Genomic DNA, 26,959 nt, shown 5'->3' with positions numbered 1-26,959 from the left:
CCCTGTCCAACTGGAGTGGACTGGTTTTGTTAGCCACCCTCTAACACAATTGTCATCACCTTTGGCCTCACCTCAGAATCATTAGGGGAGCTTTAAATGATGTTGGGCTGGGCTCTGGTGGCTCACGCCTATAATCCTAGCTACTGAGGAGGCTGAGATCTGAGAATCATGGTTCAGAGCCAGCCCAGGCAGAAAAGTCCATGAGACTCTTATCTCCAATTAACCACCAGAAAACCGGAAGTGGCGCTGTGGCTCAAGCGGTAGAGCACTCACCTTGAGCTGAAGAGTGCAGGGATAGCGCCCAAGCCCAGAGTTTAAGCCCCATGATTGACCAAAAAAAAAAAAAAAAAAAAAAAAGGATGTTGGTACTCGAGCTTCACCACTTAAATTTTTATTTATTTATATTTGGTGGTACCGAGGTTTGAATTCAGGCCCTCATATTTGCTACCACTTGAGCATTCAAGTGGTGGTTATTTCTGAGATAGGGCCTCACATTCCACCTCTGCCCCCTTCCCTGGAGCTGGCCTGCTGGGACTATAGGTGTGAACTACCACACCCTCCTTGTTTGTTGAGATTGAAATCTCACTAACTATTTGCCTGGGTTGACCTCAACTTGCCGCAATAGAAGAAATGATTGCACAGTGCTGCCCTGTGCCTTCCAGTCTTTCAGGATTGGTGAGCCCTGTTGCCTGCTTCTTGGTTCTCAGACCTCTCTTGGCCGTTGCTTTCTTCTGGTTGTTTCTATCATTCTCTTCCCTCCACCCTATATCATGTTGATAAATTCCCTGCTGCTTAAGTTTAGCTAGAGTTTCAATTAAGGACCTCATTGATATAGAATGCTGGGTAGCATTCTTGACTGAATTTGTATCATGACATTGTTCTAGTCCATTCATTTGGCAACTGCGCCCTGTGATTTCTTTGTTGGAAAGGAACAAACAGGAACAACAGTCGATTAAACTATGCTTACTCAGTAGGGAACAGAGAAGTAGGAGTTGGAGCCAGATTCTTCAAAAGTTATAACAATCATTTATTACACTAGCATAGTTATCAATAACAACAGCAATTTATTCATCATTTACTGCTTCAGAGTACAAAAGTTTGATTTACTATTTCTGTGGATGGCAAGTCTTTGGTTGAAAATGCTAAACATGTCAAATCAAGGCTGAAACCAGCAAGCTGACAAGATTTCAATTTTGGGCACATTTTAGATCTCCAGAGGAGCAGGACTTTTGTGTCAATTTGTGTCCTGCAGAAAGCAGAATTAAAGGTAGAATTAGAAGTGCAAGAAATCTAGTGTTAGAAGCTGGGTGCCAGTGGAGTAGCTTGTAATCCTAGCTACTTAGAAGACTGAGCTCTGAGGATCACTGTTCAAAGCCAGCCTGGGCAGGAAAGTCAGTGACACTTATCCCCAGTAAACTACCATAAATCCAGAAAGGGATCTGTGTGTTTCAAGTGATAGAGCACAAGCCCTGAGCAAATAAAGCTCAGGGACAATGTGTAGGTCCTGAGTTCAAGTCCCAGGAATGCTCCCCCAACACCAGAGAAAGAGGGAGAGAAAGAGAGAGAGAGAGATCTATTGCTGTAAACATATTTGAGCAATAAAGGTGTAGGCCACAGGAGAATTAGAGACCTTCAGGCTATGCTGCAGGGGTGAACCAGAGGAGAGGGGACAAGGCTTGGAGAAAAAGGTCAGATTGCAATGCAACTCTGAGAATATCTAGACCAGGCTGATGCAGAGTGGCAGAGCAATTTGGCCGAGAGGAGAGTTGTGTTGGGCAAGAATCCCTCCGTGTTAGTCACCCTGCCAAGCCGATGTTGTCTGGGAGCTGCCTGGCAAGAGGGTAGCCTCAGTGTGCATGCAACATTGGGACACAAAGACAATAGCAGCTGGAGGCAGCCAGTTAATATTTCTGGCAGCAAATCTGTAATGGTCTACTGAAACAGAAGGCCATCGGAGACAAGGAAGCAGGAATTTGCTTTAGAAAAATCGAGGCCACAGCCAGCAGCTTGTGGCTCATGCCTGTAATTCTAGCTGCTCAGGAGGCTGAGATCTGAAGATTGCAGTTTTAAGTCAGCCCAGGCAGTAAATTCTGTGACTCTTCAATTAGCCAGCAAAAAGCCAGAAAGTGGAGCTATGGCTTACAGGGTAGAGTGCTAGCCTTGAGCACAAAAGCTAATGGATAATGCTCAGGTCCTGAGTTCAAGGCCCAGTACCAGCATAAACACACACACACACACACACACACACACACACACACACACACACACACACACACACACACACACACACACCCCAACATCACGCTCTCCCTCTGTCTCACCATTACTCAAGAACATTTAGGAAATGAAAACTGAAGGCATGTGTGGTTGTAATTGTCGTTTTTCTTGGTATGGCTTAGCAGGAAGTCTTTCAATCTGTTATATCAGGAGGGCAAGTCTTTATGAAAAATTAATGCATTTTCTTGCTGCTAGGAACAAATGGGTAGGCTGATGGGAAAGCTGACATTATAGTTATCCAATTCTGTCTTTGGGAGAAGAGTAGAATTTGAGAGATCTGGGTTTCATCCTTTCTTAAGTTCTTCTGAGTCTCTCCTCTCTTTTTATACATCATTTAGCTAATTACTTAATTTATTTTTATATCTTTAAGTTGTTGTACATAGAAGTTGCCATTCAACAAAGCAGTTTATGAGGACAATGTGTGTGTCTTATCTATCTATCTATCTATCTATCTATCTATCTATCTATCTATCTATCTATCTATCTATCTATCTATCTATCTATCTATCTATCTATCTTGGGGCTTGAACTCAGGGCCTGGGCACTGTCCCTGAGCATTTTTTGCTCAAGGCTAGTACTTTACTACTTGAACCATAGCTCTATTTCCAGCTCTTCTGGCTAATTGGAAATAAGCATCTCACAGACTTTCCTTCCCTGGGCTGGCTTTGAACCTCAATCCTCAGATCTCAGCCGCCTGAGTAGGTAGGATTACAAGTGTGAGCTACCAGTATTCAACTTATTTATTTTTATATTATATATTTATATATTTCTATTTCCTTGCTCCTTTTATGTTAACATGCTTCCTAGAAAATTTCCTGAAGTCCTCAGTTTCTCACCAGTCACCTTCCTACCATTCTGCAGCTCTTCCAGGTCAAACTCTTGAGCTATCTCTTCTTCTTTTTCACCCACTGTTCTTCCACTCAAATCAAGCTGACTTCAATCCTCCTGCTCTCAGCAATACCATTGTCAATACCAGCCATGTGGTCTTATGTGACATCAGAAGCACCAAAGCTGGACGCCTCCTCCTTCTTCTGAAACATTTAGCTTTGTTTCTCGTCACTACACTTTCCTCGTTTCTGTCTCTGTCTCTGGTCATTCTCTCTCAGTATCATAATCTGATTCTTCCTCAGCTACATCTAAACTTTGGACTTCATTATGCATGGCTGTTGGTCTTAGTTTAACTTTTGTATTTTTTATTATGGGGGGTATTTCTCTCCTAGCATATCTTGGTCAGGGTGCTATGGCCATTTCAGGCATGGAAATTCTTTGCTATATGGAATGTTCTTTACATCCCAGTTGTCTTTATCACCCTGGTCTCCAGACAACTAAGTTCCCTCCAGGCACTTCAGTGACTTCATTACTTCTCAGAAGCCAATCTTAAAAGGGAGAAGTTGTGCAAAGAGTTTGCTAAGATAAATTGGTTAAACAAAATAAATTGGAAAGGGTGCGGAGGAAGTAAGCCAGGATGGGAGAGGACACCAGGAAAGAGAAATATTTTTGAGTTTGTCCTATGTTGAGACAGGGAACTGGGCTTTACACTCCCACTTGCATCAGTGATTGGTTAAGGACCATAGTGGTGTGTGTGTGTGTGTGTGTGTGTGTGTGTGTGTGTGTGTGTGTGTGTGTGTGTGTGTGTGTGTAATGTTGAGGGAACTTGGTGTGTGAGATCTGAACTACAAGCACTTTCAGCTCTCTGTGCTTGCTGCCAGGGAAGCACAGACCAAGCCATTTGGTCTTATGTGACATCAGAAGCACCAAACCTGAGTACAGGTGCTCCGAACTAGTAAGGGGACTCCATGGGTCTTGGGTGGAATATACATAAGATGTCTTATGAGCATCTCTTTGGGATATGGGTGGATCAGGGTGAGTGGAGACTATGTATAAGGAGGAGGAGAAAGGTGAGTGGGTCTGACTGGCTTTTATGAATTTGATCATTATATGATGGGAAGAAGAAATTGTTTTGTGAACGATTAGGAAACTCTTGAATAGAATACTTAGAAGTTCTAAAGAGCATCATAGAGGGCTTTATGTAAGTATCTACAAGTTGAGTGTTGAATGAAGTAGATGCTCCCTTGTGTGGAAGCATTGAAAAGTAGGGTGGAGCATGCCAGGGATCGCAGCTCACACCTGTAACATCGGCACTCTCCGTGACTGAAGCAAAGGATGATGAAATCCAGGCCAGTCTGGGCTACATGGTGAGACTCTGCCTTAAAATAATAATAATGAAAACAAAGGCTCATTCTAAAGCATAAAGATAATTGGTTTCAACATTTTAATTTTTTAAAACCTTTTAATACTTTTAAGTCTACATTTTATATAATAAATTGCCATATGTTGTATAATAAAGGTTCACTGTGGTTTTAAAGTATGTCTAAAGTTTCTAATACTCCTTCCCTCAAAAATGGCTCTTCCATAGTAACAAAAACAGTGGTACTGGAATAAAAACAGACACAAAGTCCAGTAGAATAGACTAGAGGACCCATAACTAAACCCACATAGTAACAGCCAATTAATTCTCAACAAAGGTACCAAAAGCATTCACTGGAGAACAGACAGCCTCCTCAATAAATGGTGCTGGGAAACTGGATATCCACATATAGAAGACTAAAATTAGATCTCTGTCTCTCAGTCTGTGAAAAAATAAACTCAAAATGTATCAGAGGCTTTAATTGGAAATCTGAAACTTTGAAAGTATTAGAAGAAAATACTTGAAGAAAGATACAAACATAAGCAGTTCCTTTCTGAATAAGAGATCAATAGCTCAGGAGAATATAGCAAGAATAGACAAATGGGATTATATCAGATTAAGAAGATTCTGCATATAAAAGGAACAATTACCAGAGAGAATGAGAGAAAGTCTTCTTTGGCTACTCATCTGACAGTGGATTAATATCCAAAATATTTTAAAAATGAAATAATTAAACACCAAAAGAACAAATAATCCAACTAATAAATGGGGAAATGAATTGAGCAGATACTTTTCAAAAGAAGTACAAATGGCCAATAAACATCCTTAGCCATAAAGGAAATACAAATCAAAACCAGAGACTGAGATTGCATTTCATCTCAGTCAGAATAGCTTTGGGGACACAGAAGACAAGAAAGCAAACATCAAAAGATGCTGTCTTGGATGTGGGGAGAAATAGCAAATCACACACATTATCCATGAGAATGTAATTTAGTGTAACCACTATGGAAATGAGTATGGAGCTTCCTGAAAAAAACTAAAAATAGAACTACGTTGTGATCCAGCTATACCACACCTGAAGGAATCAAAGTTAGTATACAATAGAGATACCTGAACACACACATTCAGTATAGTTCCATTAACAGAAGCTACATTATGAGAGCAGCCTACATGCCCATCAAAGGATGGATGAACAAAGAAAATGTGGTATATACACAAAATGGAGTTTTACTCAAACAAGAGTGTCCTTTTCAGGAAATGGATGGAATTGGAGATCATCATGTTTGGTAAAATAAAATATCAAATAAAATATCACATCTTTTTCTCATAGGCAGAATCTAGATTAAAACAAGATCTTGAGCTTAAGAGGCACTTTTGGGAAGAGGGATGGAATCAGTTGAATGGGAGAGGGATAGGAGATGGTAATGGAGGATATAATCAAGATATAGTTATATATGCAATATATATGCATGAACATGCCAGTAGGAAACTATTTCATAGTTATGTATTTATTTAAAAAAGGAAAATATACAAAAATCAAAAGAAGGATAAGGGAAAAGTAAAAAAAAACAGCCAATTAACCAATATCCCTTTATTCTTACAGGGTTTGTCTCACTTTAAATCAGTAGATGATAGCAGAAGCAAAATAGTGACTTTGTGGACTAGGTGATGAAAAGACCACAGTCAGTTCCTTGCTTTCCTTTAGGGTGCTTACCATGGGGAGGCCAGGTGACACATTGGGCTTTTTTGGAGAGATTCTAACTTTTACCCAATATCTGAGCAAGAGAGTCTTTTTGGAAGCTATAGGCCCAGTCAAGGCCCGAAATGAACTTGGCCATGACTAACATAATTGCAGCCTCAGGAGAGACCCCAAAACCATTTAGCTAAACTGTTAAGCTGTCTCTGAATTCCTTACCCAACAAAACGGTGAGAAAAGTGTCTATGGTTCTGGGATGATTCTCCTTCCTTTCCTTCCCTTCTTCCCTCCCTCTTCCTTCTTTTCTCTTTATTTTTTGTTTTTATTTTTATTGTTATTATGAAGGTGATGTACACAGGGGTACAGTTACATCAATCAGGTAAAGAATACATTTCTTTAAAATGCTTTTTCTTTTTATTGTAAAGGTGATGTACAGAGGGATTACAATTACACAAGTCAGGTAATGCATGCATTTCTTTTTAAACAGTGTCACCTCATCCTTCATTTTCTCCTAGTCTTTTTCCCTCCCTCCCCATCAAGTTATATAGTTCATTTTCAACAGTGTTTAGTGAGTATCACTGCTGCATTAGTTCACCTTTTGTTCCACCATTTCTGTGCTCCACCTTACTCTCCCCCCAAACAGATAAACTTATATACAAAATAAAAAATACAGAAGTCAAAAATAGTGACAAAGGGGAAAACACACAAGAAGTAAAATAACAAAAAAATATAATTTCCATTTCTTGGAGTTTATTTCCATAAACATCGTTTTATATGATCATATGCACATAACTATTGGGCCTTTATAATCCTCAATCCTCTCTTAAGAATATTCTGCTTTGGTTTCACTATGTGAATGTTTAGAGTCCTGTTTAATTTATTATGTCCAAGTGTAAATTTATTTATTTATTTATTTTAACCATCATTGTGTTTACTTCTAGACTTCTAATGTCTACAAATGAGGGAAAATATGAAACCTTTGTTTTTTGGGTTTGGCTTACTTCACTCAATATACGTTTTTCCAAGTCTTTCCATTTCTTGTGAAGGGCAATATCATTCTTTCTGATGGAGGCATAGTATTCCACTGTGTGTAAATACACCACATTTTCTTTTCTTTTCTTTTGGGGGGGGTCTGGTTATGGGGCCTGAACTCTGGGCCTGGTGCTGTCCCTTAGCTCTTCAGCTCAAGGCTAGCACTCTACCACTTGAGCCACAGCACCACTTCTGGCTTTTTTTTATGCTTATGTGGTGGTGAGGAATCGAACCCAGGGCCTCAAGCATGCAAGGCAAGTGCTCTACCACTAAGCTACCTTCCCAGCCCTACACCACATTTTTTCTCCTCTCTATCTGGTAACAGGTTTGAACTCAGAGCTTTGTGCTTATTTGGCTTGCTTTCTCAGCTTATAATTTACTATTGAACCATACCTCCAGCTTGGCTTTTTGATGGCTATTTTGGAGATGAAGTCTCATACGCTTTTCTGCCCAAGCTGTTTGAACCTGATCCTCCAGATCTCAGCCTACTGAGTATCTAGGATTACCTTACCTGTGTGAGCCACCAGTATCTGGCTGGGGTAATGTTTAATGTAACAATAGGTAAGTTATATGAAGTTTTTTAATATATTCAAAATGCCTTTTCCAAAGACTATACATATTTATTCCCTCATCAAAAATACATAAGAATAGCTATTTTGCAGTGCCCTTTTCAAATGAGTTTTATGACTAAAGAGAAAAATCTTTACTCATGCAGAAATAAACCATTTTAAGTCTCAGATTCTTTCATTCTGTTTTTGTTAACTCTGCAGATGGAATAATCTTAATGTTATTTGATGAAAATTCTAATGAGCCAATACTACAAACATTTTACAAAATGGAAAGCAGTGATTTAAACTTTGTACTTCATTGAGAGAAGACGAGAAAAGGTGAGATATACTTGTATATGACTGGTCATAATATTTAAATTAATTTAATTTTTTATCTTACCATGATAAAGTGCAGTTTTTATCTCAAATGTCTACTAAGAAGAGCAGAATGTTTCATGCAATCCTCAGAGTTTTTCTTTAATATATTCAGGTCTGTTGATCTAAAACCTTAAGACTGCTAATTATTCTAATTAGCAACAAACATGGGTTAGTTTGTTTTCTTTGCTAGAGAACAATACTTTTTATTTAAACTTGCTTGTTTCTTAAAGAAGATGGTCTTCAATCTTACAACAATTAATTGTTTCCTGGCCACAGCTTCATGGTATTACATCAATCGTAAGCAATTTTCAAAAGCCTTTAAGCATGAGAAATACTTGTAAGCTTTTTTTCTTATATAAGTCCTGAAAAATGAAAATCGTAATTGTACTATAAAAGATTCAATTTCTCAACAAAAAATAAAATCTCAGCACTTTATTATTTTAAAAATAGTAACCAAATGCACCTTTATTGTTTTAGGAGAAGACATAGAGAACTATGTCAAGAGAAATAAGTCTGCAGTAGGTTCCTTACTGGCCATCCCACAGCCATCTAATAATTTTTGCTCATTCATTCACTGATATGCATCAACAATAATAGCAAACTCAAGTCTGCCCCAATTCCTCACCAACCAAAAATCCAATGACTAGGAGAAAGTATACTGGATATTCTCAATCGTGGGGGTCTCTCCCTAATAAACAGAGCCTTTGTTTATGGCATAGCATAGATGAAAATCTGTGAACCATCATGACAATTTTAATCCAAAGTCACTGGGATATAGAATAGGAAGTGAAGTGAGTATACAATACCTTGAGAAAATTGACCTCAGCATGATGAATGAATGTCACAGCTTCATAATACAGCATTATATGAATGTTTTGGTACTTAGCATTTGAATTCCTATTCCCTACCTACTGTACTCTTTGAATCTGAAAAGTATATTTGTTTTCAGAGTCAATTATAGTAAAACATGATTTCAGAGTGTCAGTCCTAATCACATTCAAAGTTCTTTTTTTTTTTTCATTCAAAGTTCTTTTTCCTAGGCAAATTTAATCTTTATCCTTCTCTACATTATGTACTTCATGTTGAAAGATCAGACTCTTTATTTCCAAATGAACCATGAACAAAAATGCAATAAAAGCAAATGAATAATACTAATAAAAATCAGCTCATGAACCAACAACTCGCCACTCACTAGAAATCTTTAAGCAAACACTTTATTTTTTGTGCCGATAACAGGTCTTGAACTTAATGGCATTCTGTTTCTCTTGGGTTTTTTCTTCAAGGCTGACACTCTAGTACTTGTGCCACACCTCCACTTCCTGCTTTTTGCTGGTTAATTGGAAATAAAAGTTTCCCAGTTTTGTCTGGCCGGGCTGGCTTCAGATCACTATCCCCCTGAGTAGTTAGTATTACAGGCCTGAGACACAGGAGTCCAGCCAGAAGTCGCAACTTTATCTAAATGCTTTTGATAAACATAGAGGATTTCTTACATGAAATCATTGAGAAAACTTTGAATGAAAGGTAACATTTGTGGTTTTCAAAAAGCCTTATCCATGGGAATACTACACGTAGTACAATCAAGTACTTGTTATTCCTGTGGTTGGCAAAACTCATTTATTTCTTTTCATCACTGCTTTGAATTTGGGGAGTAACTCAGCTGCTTTGAAGCTGATGCTCAGAGTGGAATGGAGTGAGAATTGCCAGATCCTCTCTGGAAGCTCAAAGCCGGCTCTAAGATTGCTAGCCTAACAGCATATGCTTAGTGGTAATTGAATGTGTGGTACATAAACAGGAAACAGCTAGAAACATAGCTTAGATGAAGTGAAATACAAAACAGTTTATGACATTGATTACCCCTGACAGTTTAAAATTTCTAAAAACTAGAAAATAAATTATATCTTTGAATTTACTTGCATGTATTATTTTAATCGGGGGACTCCTTGGTCTTTTGTTTCTATTGACTTACCTTGTTTTTAAATACATGAATGAATTCTGCGGCAGACTCCGTATGCCATAGTATTTTTATTCTAAACATGTAAGTGGAAAACCAATACCTTATGCAATTGCTTATAATTGTATATACTGCCCAAGAGAGTATTCAATTAGCTGACTGCCTCTTTATTATTTAATGCTTATGTAAATATTCATGTATATATACATATAGATAATAGATAGGGTCTTGCCATGTAGCCTAGGTTCACCTCAGGCTTTCTTTTATTTCTGGTCCTGGGATTTGAACTCTGGGCCTGGGGGTTGTGCCTGAGCATTTTGCTCAAGGCCAGTGCTCTGCCACTTGAGCCACAGCTCCCTTTCTGTTTTTTTTTTTTGTTTTGTTTTGGTTAATTGTAGATAAGAGTATCACAGACTTTCCTGCCTGGGCTGGCTTTGAGCCTCGATCCTCAGATCTCAACCTCCTGAGTAGCTAGGATTACAGGTGTGCATCACTGTGCCTGGCTTAAATTTTCTCCCTTTTTTTTTTTTAACCTTTTGACTATATAGGGTTTGAACTAGGACCTTGCTAGGCAGTTGCTTAACCTCTTGAACTATGCCCCCCCCAGACCTTTTGTTTTTGTTATTTTTTTTATAGTATGGTTACTGTTTATGTTTATGGGCCCTGATCTTTCTGTTTACGCTTTCTGTCTAGCTGGGATGACAAGCACATGCCACCATGCTCAGTTCTTTTTTTTTTAATTGGTTGAGATGGTGTCTTAGGAACTTTTTACTTGGGCTAGCCTTGAACTTGGCTCCTCCTGATCTTTGCCTTTGTAGTAACTAGGATTACGGGTCTGAGCTTCCTCATCTGGCCGTAAGTATCATTTAAACAAAATCATGCTGCATCTGAGCTACAAGCTGAGCATCCCTAATATTAAAATCCTAAATACAAATGCTACAAAAGCTTCGAAATTTGGAGCACCAATGTAAGAATAGAGGAAATAAACTCCACACCTGACCTCCCGTGACTATTCCCAGTGAAAATGCAATGGAACTAAAAATCCTGCATAAAATTGTCTTCAGCATAGATGTATGAGGTGTATCTAAAACACAGCAATTTCCTATTTAGATTTGAGACTTATCCTAAGGATATCCCATTATGTATATAAAATATTCAAAAAATCTGAAATTCAAAGCATTTCATCTTCTAGGTATTTGCATAAGTCACTTAACTTGTATAAGCTCAAGAAGTGGTATGCAAACAATTTTGCCTTTTATTCACTTGAGAAAGTCCCTCCAATCTTTCTTGAAGCAAGTTATGCCTAAACAAACATAAGCAAAGAAATAAATGCCAGTATAAATAGCAATTGACAACTTGTCCATGACCTGACATCTAAGAAGACTGAAATTAACCTCAATCCAAGTTTATCCTTCATTTGTATTATAATAATTGTAAGAAACTCTCAAACTTATAAGATAGGTAGGTACATTTTTTCCCCTTCCCCTCAGGTTCTTTAAAATTTAGAAACAAATTTGCTTAGCTATGGTTATTCCTGGCATCATTACATTTATAAAGTAATGTACAGAATTTGTATTCAGCAGAAGCATGCCTTTTTTTTTTTTTTTAAATACTGGTCCTAGGACTTGAGTTCAGGGCCTGAAGGTTTGCACCACTTGAGTCAAAGCTCCACTTTCAGGGTTTTCTTTTCTGATTAATTAGATATGAGTCTTTCCAGCCCTGGCTGGCTTTGGATCACCATCCCCAGATCTCTGAGTAGCTAGAATTACAGATGGAAGTCACTAGTGCCTGGCATGATTCTTTTGAATCATAGGGGAGAAAATCTTGTCAAAGCAATCCTCTCCGGATCCATCTTTCACACTCAATGCTGTAAGAAGTCTTGGATACTCTTCATTTGCTGTTGCTTTAATTGATCATCAACCTAGAATCCAACCTGTTGCCTACATACCTAGCCCTTTCTGCTCCACTGTGTGTCCTGGGCTTGACAGCATCCTAGTTCTGCATTCAGCCATTGAGGTCACCATTACTTCTTACTTATCCCTGATGCTGGTCTTGGGTCCTAGGCATCCAGCACTCTGGGAGTGCTCCTGGCCACCACAAATCCTCCTATAGGCTGGTGCTTCTCCTGAATATAAGTTATGGAAAGCTACTGCACACGGACACTTCTAACCAGTGTCCTTCATAAATTACTTCTTTAATTATTATTATTGTTACCTTTAAGTAGTTGGGCGAAGGAGAGTCAACATGTCAAATATTGAATACAGCTCATCTTGATCAATGTCACTCCAGATTACCTAAAAGTGAACAAATCACAGTAATTAAAAAAAATAGCTAGGCTTGTGATGCTTTTCTATTAAAAACAATATTTCCCTATCATTTTAGGTAATTTTTGAAAGAAGAAATGAAAACAATCACCAAAATGACTTAGGTCTCCGGTCAAGAGAGTTTATTTTGGCTTTAATTCTTTTATTAGGAAGCAAAACAAGACACAATGAAACCAAATCAATACAACAATCTATGTGCATGTGTTAGCTCCTAAATGGTCCTTACAAATACAATGTCAGCAGTACTAAGTAACCTTCGGAGGCCTGACTCTGCTACTTCCAATTAACTCCTCCCTTTCTTCCAGAGGAGGTCGTTAAGAAGTGCTGTTGATTGTGATGCACTTCTGAAAGTAAACCATTGTGTCATGACAAGTGTCCCCATTTAAGCACACAGAAGCTTCCATGACCATCCCAGACTAGCTTCTGACACAGTCTATCTTCTTGTGGGTGTTTTATCCTCTCATGGTTGTTCTTCAGGAGTCTGCTTTGTGACCTTCAATTCTTCCCCATACCCAACTCCAATGTCTCCCCTGTGAAGTCTTTCATCTCTTTCCCTCAAGTTGAGTTGATTCTACTTAGCTTTGTTTCAGTTTATTATTTGCTTGAACTCTCTGCCTGAGCACTGTCCCTGCACTCCTTTTTGCTCAAGGCTAACGTTCTACCACTTGATCCACAATGGTACTTTCAGCTTCTTCTGTGATTAATTGGAGATAAGAGTCTCACAGACTTTTCTGCCTGGGCTAGCTTTGAACTGTGGCTCTCAGACCTCAGCCTCCTGAGCCACAGGTCCCTGGCTTTGTTTATTTTTGAGATGGGACCCTGCTGTGTTGCACAGGCAGACTTGAAACTCCCGGACTCAAGTGATCATCCCACCTCAGCCTCCTGAATAGCTGAAACATCCCACATCCCTGGCCCAGCTGATTCTACTTGATGCCATGACTTTATATTGAATATGCCTTTATTTCTTTTATTGATGTGTAAGTGTCCCTGTGGGTAACTTTCCAAAGTTAGAGCCCTTGGAGGAAGAGACTTTATCTCTTTTGTGACCGCTGAATCTGATGGCTCTGTTCTCAGGTGTGTATGGAGTCAATAAATGGTATTGAAAAGCAATGAAAAGCCAGATTCAGTAGCTGGCTGGAAATATTAAGGCATGATATGGCCATCAAATTCTATGACACAAATTGTTATGTCTTCCCTTTAAAAATATTAACAGCAGTCTGTGGAAGCTGGACTATACCCAGCTCTGGTGTGTGAAGACAAATGTGACAAGGTCTCAATAATACTCCTTCACTCTGGCTGGCTAAAGTAATGCTAACACACTGCTTTTCTCTTCAAACCAATACATTTTCATTTGGTTTGTCACTTACCAACCTCTGAATAACTTGTTACAGGTCAAGAGATAAGAGTTGAGCCAGGGATTTCTTTGGGATGGCTGGCTGGCTGCCCAGGAAGACTCTTGGGAGTGCAGCTGCCCTGGTCCAGGGTTGCTTCTTCGCCTTCCTCAACCTTGATTTTTCATTCAGCCCAGGAATGATCGTGTCACCAAACTCACAAGACAGATATGTATTAATCAAGGTTTCCAGTGAGTAATTTACCTTGAGAAATAAAACTGGCAAACAGAGGAGACACATAGCTTAACTGGACGATCTGTTCTTACATCCATAAGAAAGCAAAAATGGAGATCAATGTTTAAATCCCAAATTGCCTAGTGGACCCATATGAAGAGAAAGGGGCTGATATTACTGAACCATGAGAGTCCCATGCTCCCATTTCCTTCAAGCAGACTGGATATTTGTATTTAGGAGCTTCAGCCACCTTTCCCCCAGACGGGGGACCTGCCAGAAAGTCCTTGTCTTTTGTCTTAATGCTTACCAAACCCCAGTGCTGTCAGTGTCTGCTATTAACAAGATTTCTTCAGATACGGTAAAACAAAACTTGTAGGTCTCCAATGTTCAGGTTAGCAGCATAATCCGGTAGGACTATTCTCAAACTGTACAATCAGGCACCTGGGCTAGACTTGCGTGTTTCTGATTTTGGCTGCTTCATGTTTTCGTGAATTCATTCTGAATTTAGGAGATGGTACCATTGTGTGAATGAACTCTTACTTGTTTCCTTATTAGAAAGTGGCGACATTACTTATAGGTTTCAGGAGTCATGGTTCTTGCTGCTGATATTGGTGATACAGTTTTGGGGTACTTGGCCACTGCTACCTTCCTGGTAAATACTGTGATTGACTATAGTCCTTTAATGAAGTCAGATTGTTAATGAAGTCAGATTGGTGGGATAGCACCAGCTTAAAAACTGAACAAGAGCCGGGGACCAGTGGCTCATGCCTATAAACCTAGCTATTCAGGAGACTGAGATCTGAGAGTTACAGTTTGACAGCCAGCCCAGGCAGGAAAGTCTATGAGACTCTTACCTCCAATTAACTACTAAAACCCAGAAGTGGAGCGGTGGCTCAAGTGGTAGAGGACTAGCTCTGAGTACAAAAGCTCGGCCTCATGCCCAGGTCTTGGACTGGCACAAAGAACAAAACAAAACCATAGCCTAAAAAAGAATAAAAATACTGGCATGCATGATACCCAGTTAAAACAAACGTCATTTTAGCTCAGTTCTGTGAATGAGATTATTAGTATTACTGTTTTTTTTCCTTTTTAACTATAGGTGTTTGTCTCAAAAAAAAATCTGAAACTTCTTCCCCTAGAACTTTGAGCTTCCTCCTCTGCCTTAAACAGCAAGATGTTGTATATGAAGGAGTTAGAAATCTATTTAAATAAACCTTAGCCAAGAAGATTTCTGTGATGGAAAGTACAAAGTGTACTGTCATGATTCATGGAAACAGCTCATACTTGGGATCATGTGCCAGGAACAGGGATAAAAAGTAGGTACAAAGAGGCTTTCTGGGAGAGGACACGGGTGGGGGCGGGGGAGGGGGGAGATGACCGGTCACTGTTCCCATCGTCCTGGCTGCTCGCTGCACTGTTGCTCAGAGCCTCCTGTTCTACTCAAGAATGGATTTCTGACAGTCATAGAAGAGATGCGCCCACTGTGCCAAATTCCACAGGTAGCAAGGCTAAAGGGATCCCTGCTGAGTTGGCCAGTCAGAATCAGTGAGGAAATTTTCATGAGACCTTTTCTCCGTAAGTAAAAGAATATAATATTTTTATAATATATAAAATAACATATTTTGGCTACTCAAAGGCAAATATTTGTCAATTGATTTGAGGTACATTTTAGTTGCTTTTTTTCTGCCTTTTTCCACCTAGCATAGTTAATAATAATAATAATAATGTTAATAATGTTGGATTGCTTTATCCATCCACCATCTACCTATCTGTCCATCTGTTCATCTATTCATCCATCTACCCATCTGTCTATCTATTCCTGCAGAATACCTAGGTGCTCTGTGCATGCAAGCAATCAGTCTCACATTATGTATTTGTTAGCAAATGTCAGATCACGAAAGAGTTTTCATAGGCATTTTTTTTTTGTTGGTTGACAAAAGAGTTTTAAAAAGCATTTTATGTTATTTTTCTTATTAGGTGTTGTTTTTCCTCACATCATTTCTATCTTTTCTTCCTGTGTGATAATGCAGACATCTGCACACATAGCACTCTTTCAGATGACAAAACTTATTCTTTTTTTTTAAATTTTTATGTGACAAAACTTATTCTTGTGTTAAACGGAAGCTTGCGTTCTCCTGGGTCCTCTCAGAAATCCCTGTCCTTGCCCAGTCAGCCAAGGATGCTGAAAAGCAGCCCCCACCCTTGCCTGTTCTCATTTTCCTGGACAATTCAACTAAGATATACAACTTGGTCCTAGTTTTGCATATTGATTATAACTCTAATGCAGGGGGACAGACCTAGATACTTCTTTATTTATTTGAAGATAGTGTCTTTGCTCTCTCTTACTACACCAAAAACCATACAACACTTCATGGTTTAACCCAACGCTTTGTGGTGTGATTTATTTATTAACAATTTCTCACAAGATGCAGTGGGGAATGCTGGATGGATGGCTTGATGAGATCAGGATCCATTCCAAGTGACTCTCTTAGATGACTACCTTGGCAAGTGACAAAGTTTTTGTTGCCACCTGTAACTCACTGCCCTGAGTATGGGCTTATCTTGTGCTACTCTGCATATTCACCCCTCCTACATGCTCCTTCACTCTTCTATTCCATGGGTTAAAAACTATTGCCACTCCGCAACTACATATATGACAGCAGTTCAAGATTTACTGATACATAATACCACTTGTTTTGGTAATGGTCATTAAGGTCATGGCAGGAGTAAAGGTAGGTGGTATGGTGCTGAGGAACCAAACTATGAACATACATGTGGGAAGGATTTTTTTCCCTGAAAGAATGCTAATCTGTACCCCCACTAAGCATCTCACTAAAACAGTATGAAAATTAAAAACGTAAGTTTATTATAGAAAAGAGAACAAGGCTTTCTTTTCCTTCCTTTCCTTCCCTTTCCCTTCTTCCCTCCCCTCCCCTTCCTTCCCCTTCCTTTCTTCATTTCCCTCCCCCCTCCCTTCTTTCATTCCCTCTACCCTCCCTCCCTCCCTTCTTCTCTTTCCTTCTCCCCTCTCTCTTTCCCTCTCCCCCCTCCTCTTCTTTTTCTGGTATGAGGGTTTGAATTCAAGGTCTGTGCTTTCTTGGTTGGTTTGCTTCATAGGCTGACACTCTACCATTTGAGCCACACCTGAGATCTGGCATTTTGCTGGTTATTTTGGAATTGGAATCACACACACGTTGCTCTTTGGGATGGCTTCAAATTACAATCCTCTAGATCTCAGTCAGCATCCTGGGTAGTTAAGATTATAGTTGTGAGCCATTGGCCCCGGATGAATTTTAACCTCCTTTGAATTAAAGTGTATATTTCCCTTGATGAAATCCGAGGTCTTGTTCATATCTTTAAGAGTTAGCTTCATTGTTGGTTAACCCTGAGCTTATCATTGATGAAGACCCTAAGGCTACTTTTCTTTTGTCAATTGTGGGGCTTGAACTCAGAACCTGGTGTTATCCCTGAGCTCTTTTTGCTCAAGGCCAGCACTCTACCACTTTGAGCCACAGCTCTACTTCGCTACTTCTAGTTTCCTGGTGGAGATTAGAATCTCACAGACTTTCTTGCCTAGGCTGCTTTGAACTGTGATCCTCAGGTCTCAACCTGATTATATGATTATATATGATTATAGGTGTGAGCCACTCCACCAGTTCCTGGCTTCTAAGACTGCTTTTCTAATGTCCTATGGATATGGTGTGACATCTCTCTCTGTCTCTTTCTCTTTTACTTGAAAAGCTAAATTTTAGGCTTAGATGAGCTCTGTAAGAGTCATTCTTTAAAATCGTACCTTGTGAGTCAGGAACTGGGGTCTCACATCTGTCCTTGTACCTACTCTGGAGGCTGAGATCAGATCACAGGTCAAAGCCAGCCTGGGCAAGAAAGCCTTTGAGCTGTTGCTCAAAGTGGTAGAGCACTAGCCTTGAGTGAAAGACCTCAGGGATAGTGTCTAGGCCCTAAGTTCAAGCCCCATGATTGAAAAAAAAAAACCCAAAGCCTCACCTTGTTATTTCTGAACTTCTGCTCTAGCCTGTCAAGATGATTTAGATATTCATCTCTCATCCAACATGCTTTTTCTCAGTCAATACAAAGTTGATGATCCTTTAGCTGCTCAGACAAATAATTGATCAAGAGGTTAAACAGGCTGAGCGTCCACCCTGCTGTCTGACACCTTGCATCTAGGATGACATGGGAATCTTCACTCCACTCTCCAGTTGTCCTTTGACCCAGACCATCATGCTTCGTCAGATTCCACAGAGTATCATGAAAGATGGTTCCCAGTAGCCTGCTGTGCTCCAGACACCAGGTCTGCTGCAGTTCCCACAAACTGCGACCCAGCCTCCTTGACAAAAAGGGAAAGTCTGTCAGACAAATGGGGCATGTTCCCATCAGCATGACCTGATTTCATACATCTTACTGACTTAAAATGAAGAGCAAATTCACACTTAATGTAGATGATTGGGTGACTTTCCACAGAATCATGTCTATAGCCTGAAACTGTCACCCTACTGGACACCCCAAACATGACTATCCCCACAGGCCCTCCTCCCACACCTTGGCACTCATGTTAGCCTCACCCCCACATCAGGTAACAATGATCTCTTCCTCCATGACATGTTGTTAGTTTTTGGGATTTCATCTAAATGGAGTTGCTCAATATGTGCTTATTTTAGTGTTAGAATTTCTTTATGTAAAGATTTTGAAATCTGTCCAAGTTGCTACTCTATCAGTATTTGCTCCTTTGCATTGCTGAGTGCTATTCTGATGTAGGATACATGAAGCACATTTTGTGTCTCCATCTTTCTATCATGGACATTTCTCATAGTTGGCTAATAAGAATATTCATGTACAAATATTGGTAGAGACATATTTGTTTTTATTTCTGTCTGGTACAAGGATTCACTACTTTTCTTTTTTTATATACTTCTATTTTTTTCATTTTCTCTCTTAATCATGATTATTCTGCCTCAAATGAACCTAAGTATCATCATCCCATGATTTCTGTAATCCAATTTATATTTAGTTTGAAAAATAGCAGCAAAAGTTTCTGTCTTCAATTTTTTATGATACGTTAATATTTTGGATATATTGATATTTCTCCATGATTTTCATTTACTAGTTCTTTCAATTCTTAGAATATAATTTGCCTACCTAATGAACATATTCTATTTTAGCTAGTAAGTTATATATAATATATATTTATATATATATATATATATTATTGAGCAGTAACTTGTGTAGCAAACTAAGGCCTATAATTTCCTTTTCATAGGAGAGACTTTTTATTAAATTAAATTATTTTTTAGAGGTGCTGGTACTGGAGCTTGAACTCAGGGCCTCAAACTCTCTACTGCAGGCACTTTACCACTTGAGCTGCATGCCCAGTTCTGGTTTTTTGCTTGTCAATTGGAAATAAGATTCTCCTGGATTTGTCTGCCTAGGTGAACTTTTAACTACCCTCCTCAGATTTCAGCTTCCTGAATAACCAGGAGCAAATATTCTACATATAAAATCTATAATAATATATGATATACTTTTTTAACAGATAAAAAAACAGAAGTAGGAAAGGACATACTTGCGCAAATTCTGACAGACAGGGAGTTAAGTTTTAGAGCTGTAGGTTTCTTCAAACTTCTAGTTGAAATTAGAATTCAAAGCACATCACAATGTAGGCTGTACAGTAATGACCATGATAGGAGAAGTGTGTATTCAATAGGATGCATGCTTATAAGGAAGAAGGATTACGTTGAATCAGGAAAACCAAAGAGGAGATAGCTATAGTGGGTGTTGAAAGCTGAGATGAGTGGGTTCTGTATGAAGTTCAAAGGGTCTGGAGCATAGCAATGGCTCAGCAGGGGGAATGGGAGATCATTCAGCTGTTCAGTGCAGAGCTCTGTGGACTGGTGGGAGGCCAGGCGAAAAGTGGCCATGAGATTAAGGATAAGAAAGGTAGCCTGGTCACACCAACACCTGTCATTGAATATCATGCTAAGTACTCAAAGCTGACCCTCACTGGCATGAAATGTCATGAAATGCTCAGGTGGTGATGTTAGATTGATATGGTGGCTTTCAAAGGAGAAAGACAGTGGAATCAGGAATAAGGAATTTACTGAACTTTATAACCATAATCAAAACAAACCAACCAGAAAGAGAGGTGATGGGGCCCGAATCACAAAAGTGGTAGGGACAAGATTTGTGCTGGCAAAATCAGCAGAATTCTGCTGAATATTAGGAATGCAAATAATTTTTGTTCATTCACTGGCTTTGTATCGTCTTTCAACTGCTTCTGCACATTAATATAAATTAGCCGTAAGTACTTAATTGCATTTATGCCCATAGATATTATTACTAATCTTTCTAATTTATAAACACAGCACTCTCAAATGATGCCATTGGCATGTAGCAGGAATTAAAATGCAGCTCAAGTGAAATTATCTGCATATTATCCTTAGTTATGTTGGTAACTTAAGTCACATCTCTTTTTCCTCAAATCTGAAGGATTTCATAATGCTTTGCAGGTGCTTAAGAATTTAATAAAGATGGTTGACTTAATATAGTTTAAGTGTAAAATTGAAGAGTTTACAGAACACCCACACATGTTATTCATTAACATGCAATTTAGACATAAATCCCCACATACAAATCTTAAGTGTACGGTTTGATGAGTTTGGCAAATACACACACGTATACGTAACACCATTCCAAGCAGATATAGAAGAGTTCACCATTCCAGAGCACGCTTTTCTGCTTCTTCCAGACAACTCCTGCCCTGTACTGATTTGTGTCCCTGCAGAGGGGTTGTCCTAGAATTTTATATGAATGGAGTCACACAGTGTATACTGTTTTGGGTCCAGCTACTTTCATGGACTGTGGGGCTTTTTAGATTTGTTCATGATTCCTGTATGGGCCAGTGGTTCTTTCTTCCTATTGCTGAATGGGTATACCAAATAAATATCTTACCACTTATTTATCTTTCTCCTGTCCATTTGGATTCCATTATCAATAGAGTTACTATGGATAGTTTTGTGCAGATCTGTTTTGTGGGCATATATTTTCATTTCTGAGATTAGTACCTGGTGAGAAAATGGTGGTATCCAAAGGTAGGTATGGAATTGAGGCAATAGAGTATTTACTGATAGCGCACCAGACCCTGGGTTCAGGCCCCAGCATTAAAAATAAGTAAACTGTAAAACTGTTTTGCAGTGCTATATTTTAAAGTATATTTTGTGATTGTGTGGTTCTGGAAAAACAATCCTAAGATTTAAGATTGCAATATTAGTGCTAAGCTTCCAATGACTTCCTGTGACAATGAGAACTTAGTGATCACAGATGGCTATCTTTAGTATCAGCATCATTTCCTCTGTGGTTAAGCTGTGAATTAGAGGTGACCCTGGAGTCTCTTCTAGTAAGAACTTCAGCATGGGGAAGGTGAACACGAAACCCTCGAAGGTATTCTTAAGTGTTGCCTGAAGGAAAGACACGCGGCAATGTCACATAAGTTAATAATTTGAAGGGGCCTCTAAGCCTGGCAGTGGAATTAAATGCTTAACAATAACTCAAAAATGGCTTACAGAAACTTAAAAATGTGAATCATTTAGTGAGGCTGAAATTATGCTCCTGACATATATGTGTGGCACTTGAGAACACTTACCTGGGAATTTATTAGCAGCTTCTGCGCAAACAAAGCCTGACCTACATTTGACTAAAGTCAGCTGTCTTTGGTTGATCTTATGGGCTTCTTTTTATTAATGTCACAATTGCTAATGTGGTATAACATTGTCATTACAGAATAGCACCGCGGGACGAGCTGCAGCTGTTAATTCTCTTTCTGAAGCTACTGAGTCATTAAATCTGAGTTCAGGGGGAATATGTGTTGTAAAGATGATTCAAATTCTGATTGAGAAATAGGACTACTGGGAAATTGTAGATACATGAAGTAAAACTTTGAATCAATCAAGATTCCCTTTTTGGTGATGCTTGGATGTTTGAAATTATACCTTATGTTTCAATGTGAAATCTAATGCCAAGGAAATAGAAGGTGAATGGAAGAAAAATAAAAGAACAATACTAATTGTTGATGACAAGTCATCAAGATGACAAGTCTTCCCCTTCCCCCTGCTTTTTTGGTGGGAAAGTGAAGTATTGTTATTGCGGAAATAATAGAAACACAATTTTCAATGGAAACACAGTCTTCCTTCGAAAGATCATAACATTTTATTACAAATTTTAACATTAAGAATATGCTTTTGTACTAAAGAGTCAGAGAATAACTAATGGTTCTTTTATATGTAAGTGAAATTTTGTCACATTATTTTATTTCTTGCCAACACTCCTGTTTCTCTCTCTCTCTCTTTTGCTGGATTGGGGCTTGAACTCAGGGCCTGTTCTTGAGCTCTTTTGCTCAAGGTTAGGGCTCTATTACTTGAACCACAGCAGCACTTCCAGCTTTTTGTGGTTAATTGGAGATAAGAATCTCTCAGGTCTTTCCTTCCTGGGCTGGCTTTGAATTTCTACCCTTATATCTTAGCCTCCTGAGTAGCTACGATTACAGGCCTGAGCTACCAGCATCTGGCTCTAGCCTTTTCTTTTCTTCTCTTTTTTTCCTTTTGAATTTTTATTTTGCCTTTGGTGTCCATTAGCAGGCTGTGAAGGGTATCAGCCACAGTTCTGGGGCACTGAAGAAATGTCCAGTTTTGAGATGGGCACCCGTGTTTCACACCTATAATCTTAGCTAATCTGGGGGCAAAATCTGAGGATTCTGGTTCAAAGTTAGCAGGAAAGTCTATGAGACTCTAGTAGTCAATTATCTCCTAAAAAAGCTGAAAGCAGAGCTGTGGAGCACGCGCGCACACACACACACACACAGAAAGAAAGGAAGAAAGAGAAAGGAAAAAAAAGAAATATCCAGTTTCAAGGCAAGTCTAGAATGATTCAATGTTTGTTGTATGCCACATAAGCTACTAGCCCAAGATAATGCATATGTTCTTTAATAAATTGTACCACATTCTGTTCAATGGAGTTCTGCATCTTTGAAGCTGAGTTCTTACTATTTATAAACAGCAATCATCATGCTAAATGCATGGAGCAAGGGGAAATAAAGGTGATAGTGTCCAACAAGCTTCTAAAGTTTGAGAACTTGTACGACGTCCTTTAATAAGCATTTGTCCCAATTATTAAGTTATTGTGGTCCTTGAAGGATAAGATATTTGCCTCTTAGTTTATAGGCAGTTTTCCAAATGGCTATTAAGTTATTAGACAAAAACTGCACTGAATTCTAGGGACTGGACTATTTAACTACAGTTGGCGTTCATTTCGGACAAGGACTAGTTTGGGAAGATGATGAAAATGTTGTTTTCACATGAAAGATTATGTATAAGGTATCTGGAAACCCCTGGTATAATCTATGGCCATTTGAAATAATTTCTGATATCATGTTTATTTGACTTACTGTGTTTGAAGTTGTATTTTTAAATGTTGGGCATAATAGAGCTCAAGGATGGACTTTCAGAAGCTCTTTTATTCTAGATAGTAGTTTTGAAGCTAGCTACCTGCAGTTGTGTTCTATCATTGACTTTTTAGGTTGAAAAGTCTATTTTTAAAAATCAGCATCTTTGTAATAAAATAAAAATTAAAAAGATAAATAAAATAAAACAAAATGTCAATCAAGACCACCTTCCCACCCAAATCACTTTCCAGAGGCATCAAGCCCCTGAACTACCTGAACTGTTTGCCCACACTGCTCTACTGATTATAGGCACTAGAAATGCAGATTCACAGGCTCTGTCTCAAGCCTGTTAAATCAGAATCTAATTTGGAACAGGACTCCAGGTGACTCCTGTTACAAATATCAATACTGTATATTTATGTTTATTATTATTACTTATTTGAGTACTGTACAAATGAGTTTCAATTCAGCATGTCAGTTTGAGTACAAACTTGATCAATGTTACTTCTATCACAATTCTCTCTATTTGTCCCAACCCTATCCATGTTTCCTTCCTTCTTTCTTTCCTTCCTTCCTTCCTTTGTTTTTTTTGAGACAGAGTCTCACTATATAGTCCAGGCAGCCTTAGAATTCATGATCCTCTCCCCTCCACCTCTTGAGTGCTGAGATTATAGACATGTGCACCATGCCTGTCTGGTCCAAAGAAATTTGAGCAGCTCTGCTCCATTGCTGACTTTTCCTTCTATGCCAGTCTTTATGGGTGGAGGCCCCCTTCCCTGACTTTATCCTCTGCTTTCATGGAGCCTTATCACCTGGCGATTGGCACATGCTATTATTTCCTAGCTGTCCTTCATATACATATTTAACCAGGATTTTTAAAAGATCTGACTGTTATAGATTGAACATGTCCCTCTTATATATGGAAGCTCAATCCCAAGAACAATGATGTTAGGAGGTGGTGCCTTTGCCAGGGAATTAGGGTTAGATGAAGTGATGGGTATAGGGACTCATTATTTTATGAGTTGTGTCTATGTATCCTAGAGAAAACCAAATGTTCTGTCTCCACAGAGAACCAAGAAGAGGTCATGTGAGTACTAGCAAGATAGTAGCTGCTTGTACTCCAAGGAGTGAAACCTATCTCGACAATATTGTTTTCATTATTTGTGATAAATGTACCATACTACTATTCAATGCTAATAACAAGAAAAATGTATATGGTGTGTCTCTGTTCTAGTTTCTCAGTATTTTAGTAAATCTTTAAATATTCTAAAATAAGTATGTATTGAAAATAAATCTACACACACAACCATGTAGAAATATTTCATTCACTCAATAGTAAGCAAAACAAGCTAGACAAGTAGTGCATATGAAAATTACTAATCTATTTATATCAAGTTCAAGGATAGACAGAGCTAGGGGGATTTTTATCTAAGAGACACCTTGCCACATCTTGATGTTAAAGTTAGACCTATGAGCTGGGAGAAATAAACACTTCTCCATTTTTGAGAGAGTCTTGAGTTAGATGAGTAAGGCCCTGTTGATATACAGTCCCTGGCACTCTTGAGCGTTTCTGTGTTTTCTATCTAAAAACTCTGTGGCCCAGAAATCAGTTTATACATACAAGCTCCCCTAAGGAGTATTATGCTAAGGCATTTTATTACTTTACTAGTTCCCAAACTTAACCTGATTATAAAAACCACCTCAGGACTTCCTATGAATTCCCAGGGCTTTTCTCTGTAGCAGGCAACTTGGTAAGTTTGAGATGGTAGCGTAAGCGTATCTGCTTTTAACAAGCACCCTAGGTGATTCTGATAATTAGACAGATTTGGATTTTTTTCCTAGTACAAGGGATAAAAATGATGAAAATTCAGACACTTGGGGGTCCGCAGGAAAGAACTGGTGAGGCTCTTTCTTTAGGGGATGTTCCTATTCAGCTCCAGGATAAACCCTGAAGTTGTCCATGTTTGTTAAGCTAGCTTTTCTAGTCTCTTTCTTGGGGTTCTCTAGCCTTGTTTCTGGGGCCAGACATCTCCCCAGCCCCCATGCCTTTGAACATATGCTTGCATTCCGGACCATGTGGAAGACATTTGAAGAAGCGTTCACAGTAATGTTTATTGGGCAAGTTATAACTTAATGCAATATTCTTCCCATGCTTGCCTGCAATCCAACAGTCAATTCTTTTCTATTGAATAAGTGAAGGCTGATTTAGGGTGTGTGTGTGGGGCTAGTGATGGAGGATAATTTAAGGCAATAGGACCTTTTTAATGTCTTTATTGTTAAATTTAAGCTTGAATAATTTGGTTTCTAGTTCTGTTACTTCTGATCAAGGTCATGCCCTTGTTCCACTTTATTTCACTTTCTTTTTTCTTTCTTTGCCTTCCTTCCTTCCTTCTTTCCTTCCTTCCTTCCTTCCTTTATTTCCTTCCTTCCTTCTTTCCTTCTTTCCTTCCTTCCTTATTTCCTTCCTTCCCTCCTTCCTCCCTCCCTCCCTCTCTCCCTCTCTCTTTCTCTCTCTTTCTTTTTTTCTTTCTTTCTTCCTTTCTTCTGAGATGTAATATTTGTACATCTTTATGGAATATAGTATGGCACATAATATGTTCTCAAATTAGATAATAAGCATTTCTATCTCTTCAGAGAATAACCATTATTATGTGCTGAGGATTTTACTCTTTTTTCTAGTCATTTTGAAATATTGTTTTAAACAATATTAGTAAACAGAAAGGATTTGTTCATGCTTTCTTTGGTGTCTCTTATTGGACTTGTTTCCCTTCTTTCTCATTTTACCCTTCCCAGTGTCTAGTGACCAATTCCATTTTGTTCTATAAGATTGGCTTCTTAGTTTCTACAAATTTTTCTTTCTCTGTCTGGCTTATTTTACTTAATGTATTTGCTACTGATCCTTCTCTGTTCATTTAAATGGCAGGATGTATTTCATTTTTTATGGTTGAATAATACTTCACTCTATATATTTACCCATTTTTAGCTCATTTATACATAGGTTGGAAACTGGATTGACTCTGTATTTGAGCTCTGATAAACAGTTCTGCAGCAAATATAGGAGTGAAAGTATCTTTTTGGAATAAATATTTAATCTCCTTTGGATATATGCCCAGTACTGAAATTGCTGAATAGTGTGGTAATTCTATTTTCAGTTTTTTGAAGAATCTCCATCTTCCCCAGGCTGCCCAGTAGACCTATCCAAGCAGTAAAGATCAACCACATCTTTGATAAAGTCTAAAACCCAGAACTGAGTAGGAGAGTTCCCTTCCAAAATTCTCCTTCTTTAGATTCTAAGTTTTTGTCCAATGTACTGTTTTTTGTGTTTATGCCCATCTGGGGTTTGAACTCAGGATCTGGGCACTATCCCTAAGCTTTTTGTTTTGTTCAAGGCTAGTGCTCTACCACTTGAGCCCAGATCCATTTTCAGCATTTTGGTGGCTAATAAGAGTTAAGAATCTCACAGGCTTTCCTTCCTGGGTTGGCTTTGAACCAGGATCCTCATATCTCAGCTTCTTGAGTAGCTAGGATTGAGCCATTGACACCCAGCTAGTC

At 38.7% G+C, this 26,959-nt stretch overlaps 1 long non-coding RNA gene across 1 annotated transcript in view; it reads left to right on the top strand.

Annotated features, from left to right (window-relative positions):
- Positions 1 to 4,370: 4,370 nt before the first annotated feature.
- Positions 4,371 to 26,959, top strand: part of LOC138824532 (uncharacterized) — a 50,237-nt gene continuing 27,648 nt past the window's right edge. Inside the window, exons 1-2 of the long non-coding RNA XR_011371121.1 lie at positions 4,371 to 4,472; positions 7,964 to 8,080. This is a non-coding gene — a long non-coding RNA (uncharacterized lncRNA). The remainder of the gene's footprint in view (positions 4,473 to 7,963; positions 8,081 to 26,959) is intronic.

This window comes from Dipodomys merriami, unplaced genomic scaffold (genome assembly GCF_024711535.1).
Source record: "Dipodomys merriami isolate MVZ:Mamm:240054 unplaced genomic scaffold, mDipMer1.0.p SCAF_13, whole genome shotgun sequence".
NCBI classification, from domain to species: Eukaryota; Metazoa; Chordata; class Mammalia; order Rodentia; family Heteromyidae; genus Dipodomys; species Dipodomys merriami.
The sequence above is the reverse complement of the archived record's forward strand: the minus strand, read 5'-3'. Positions and strand labels throughout refer to the sequence as shown.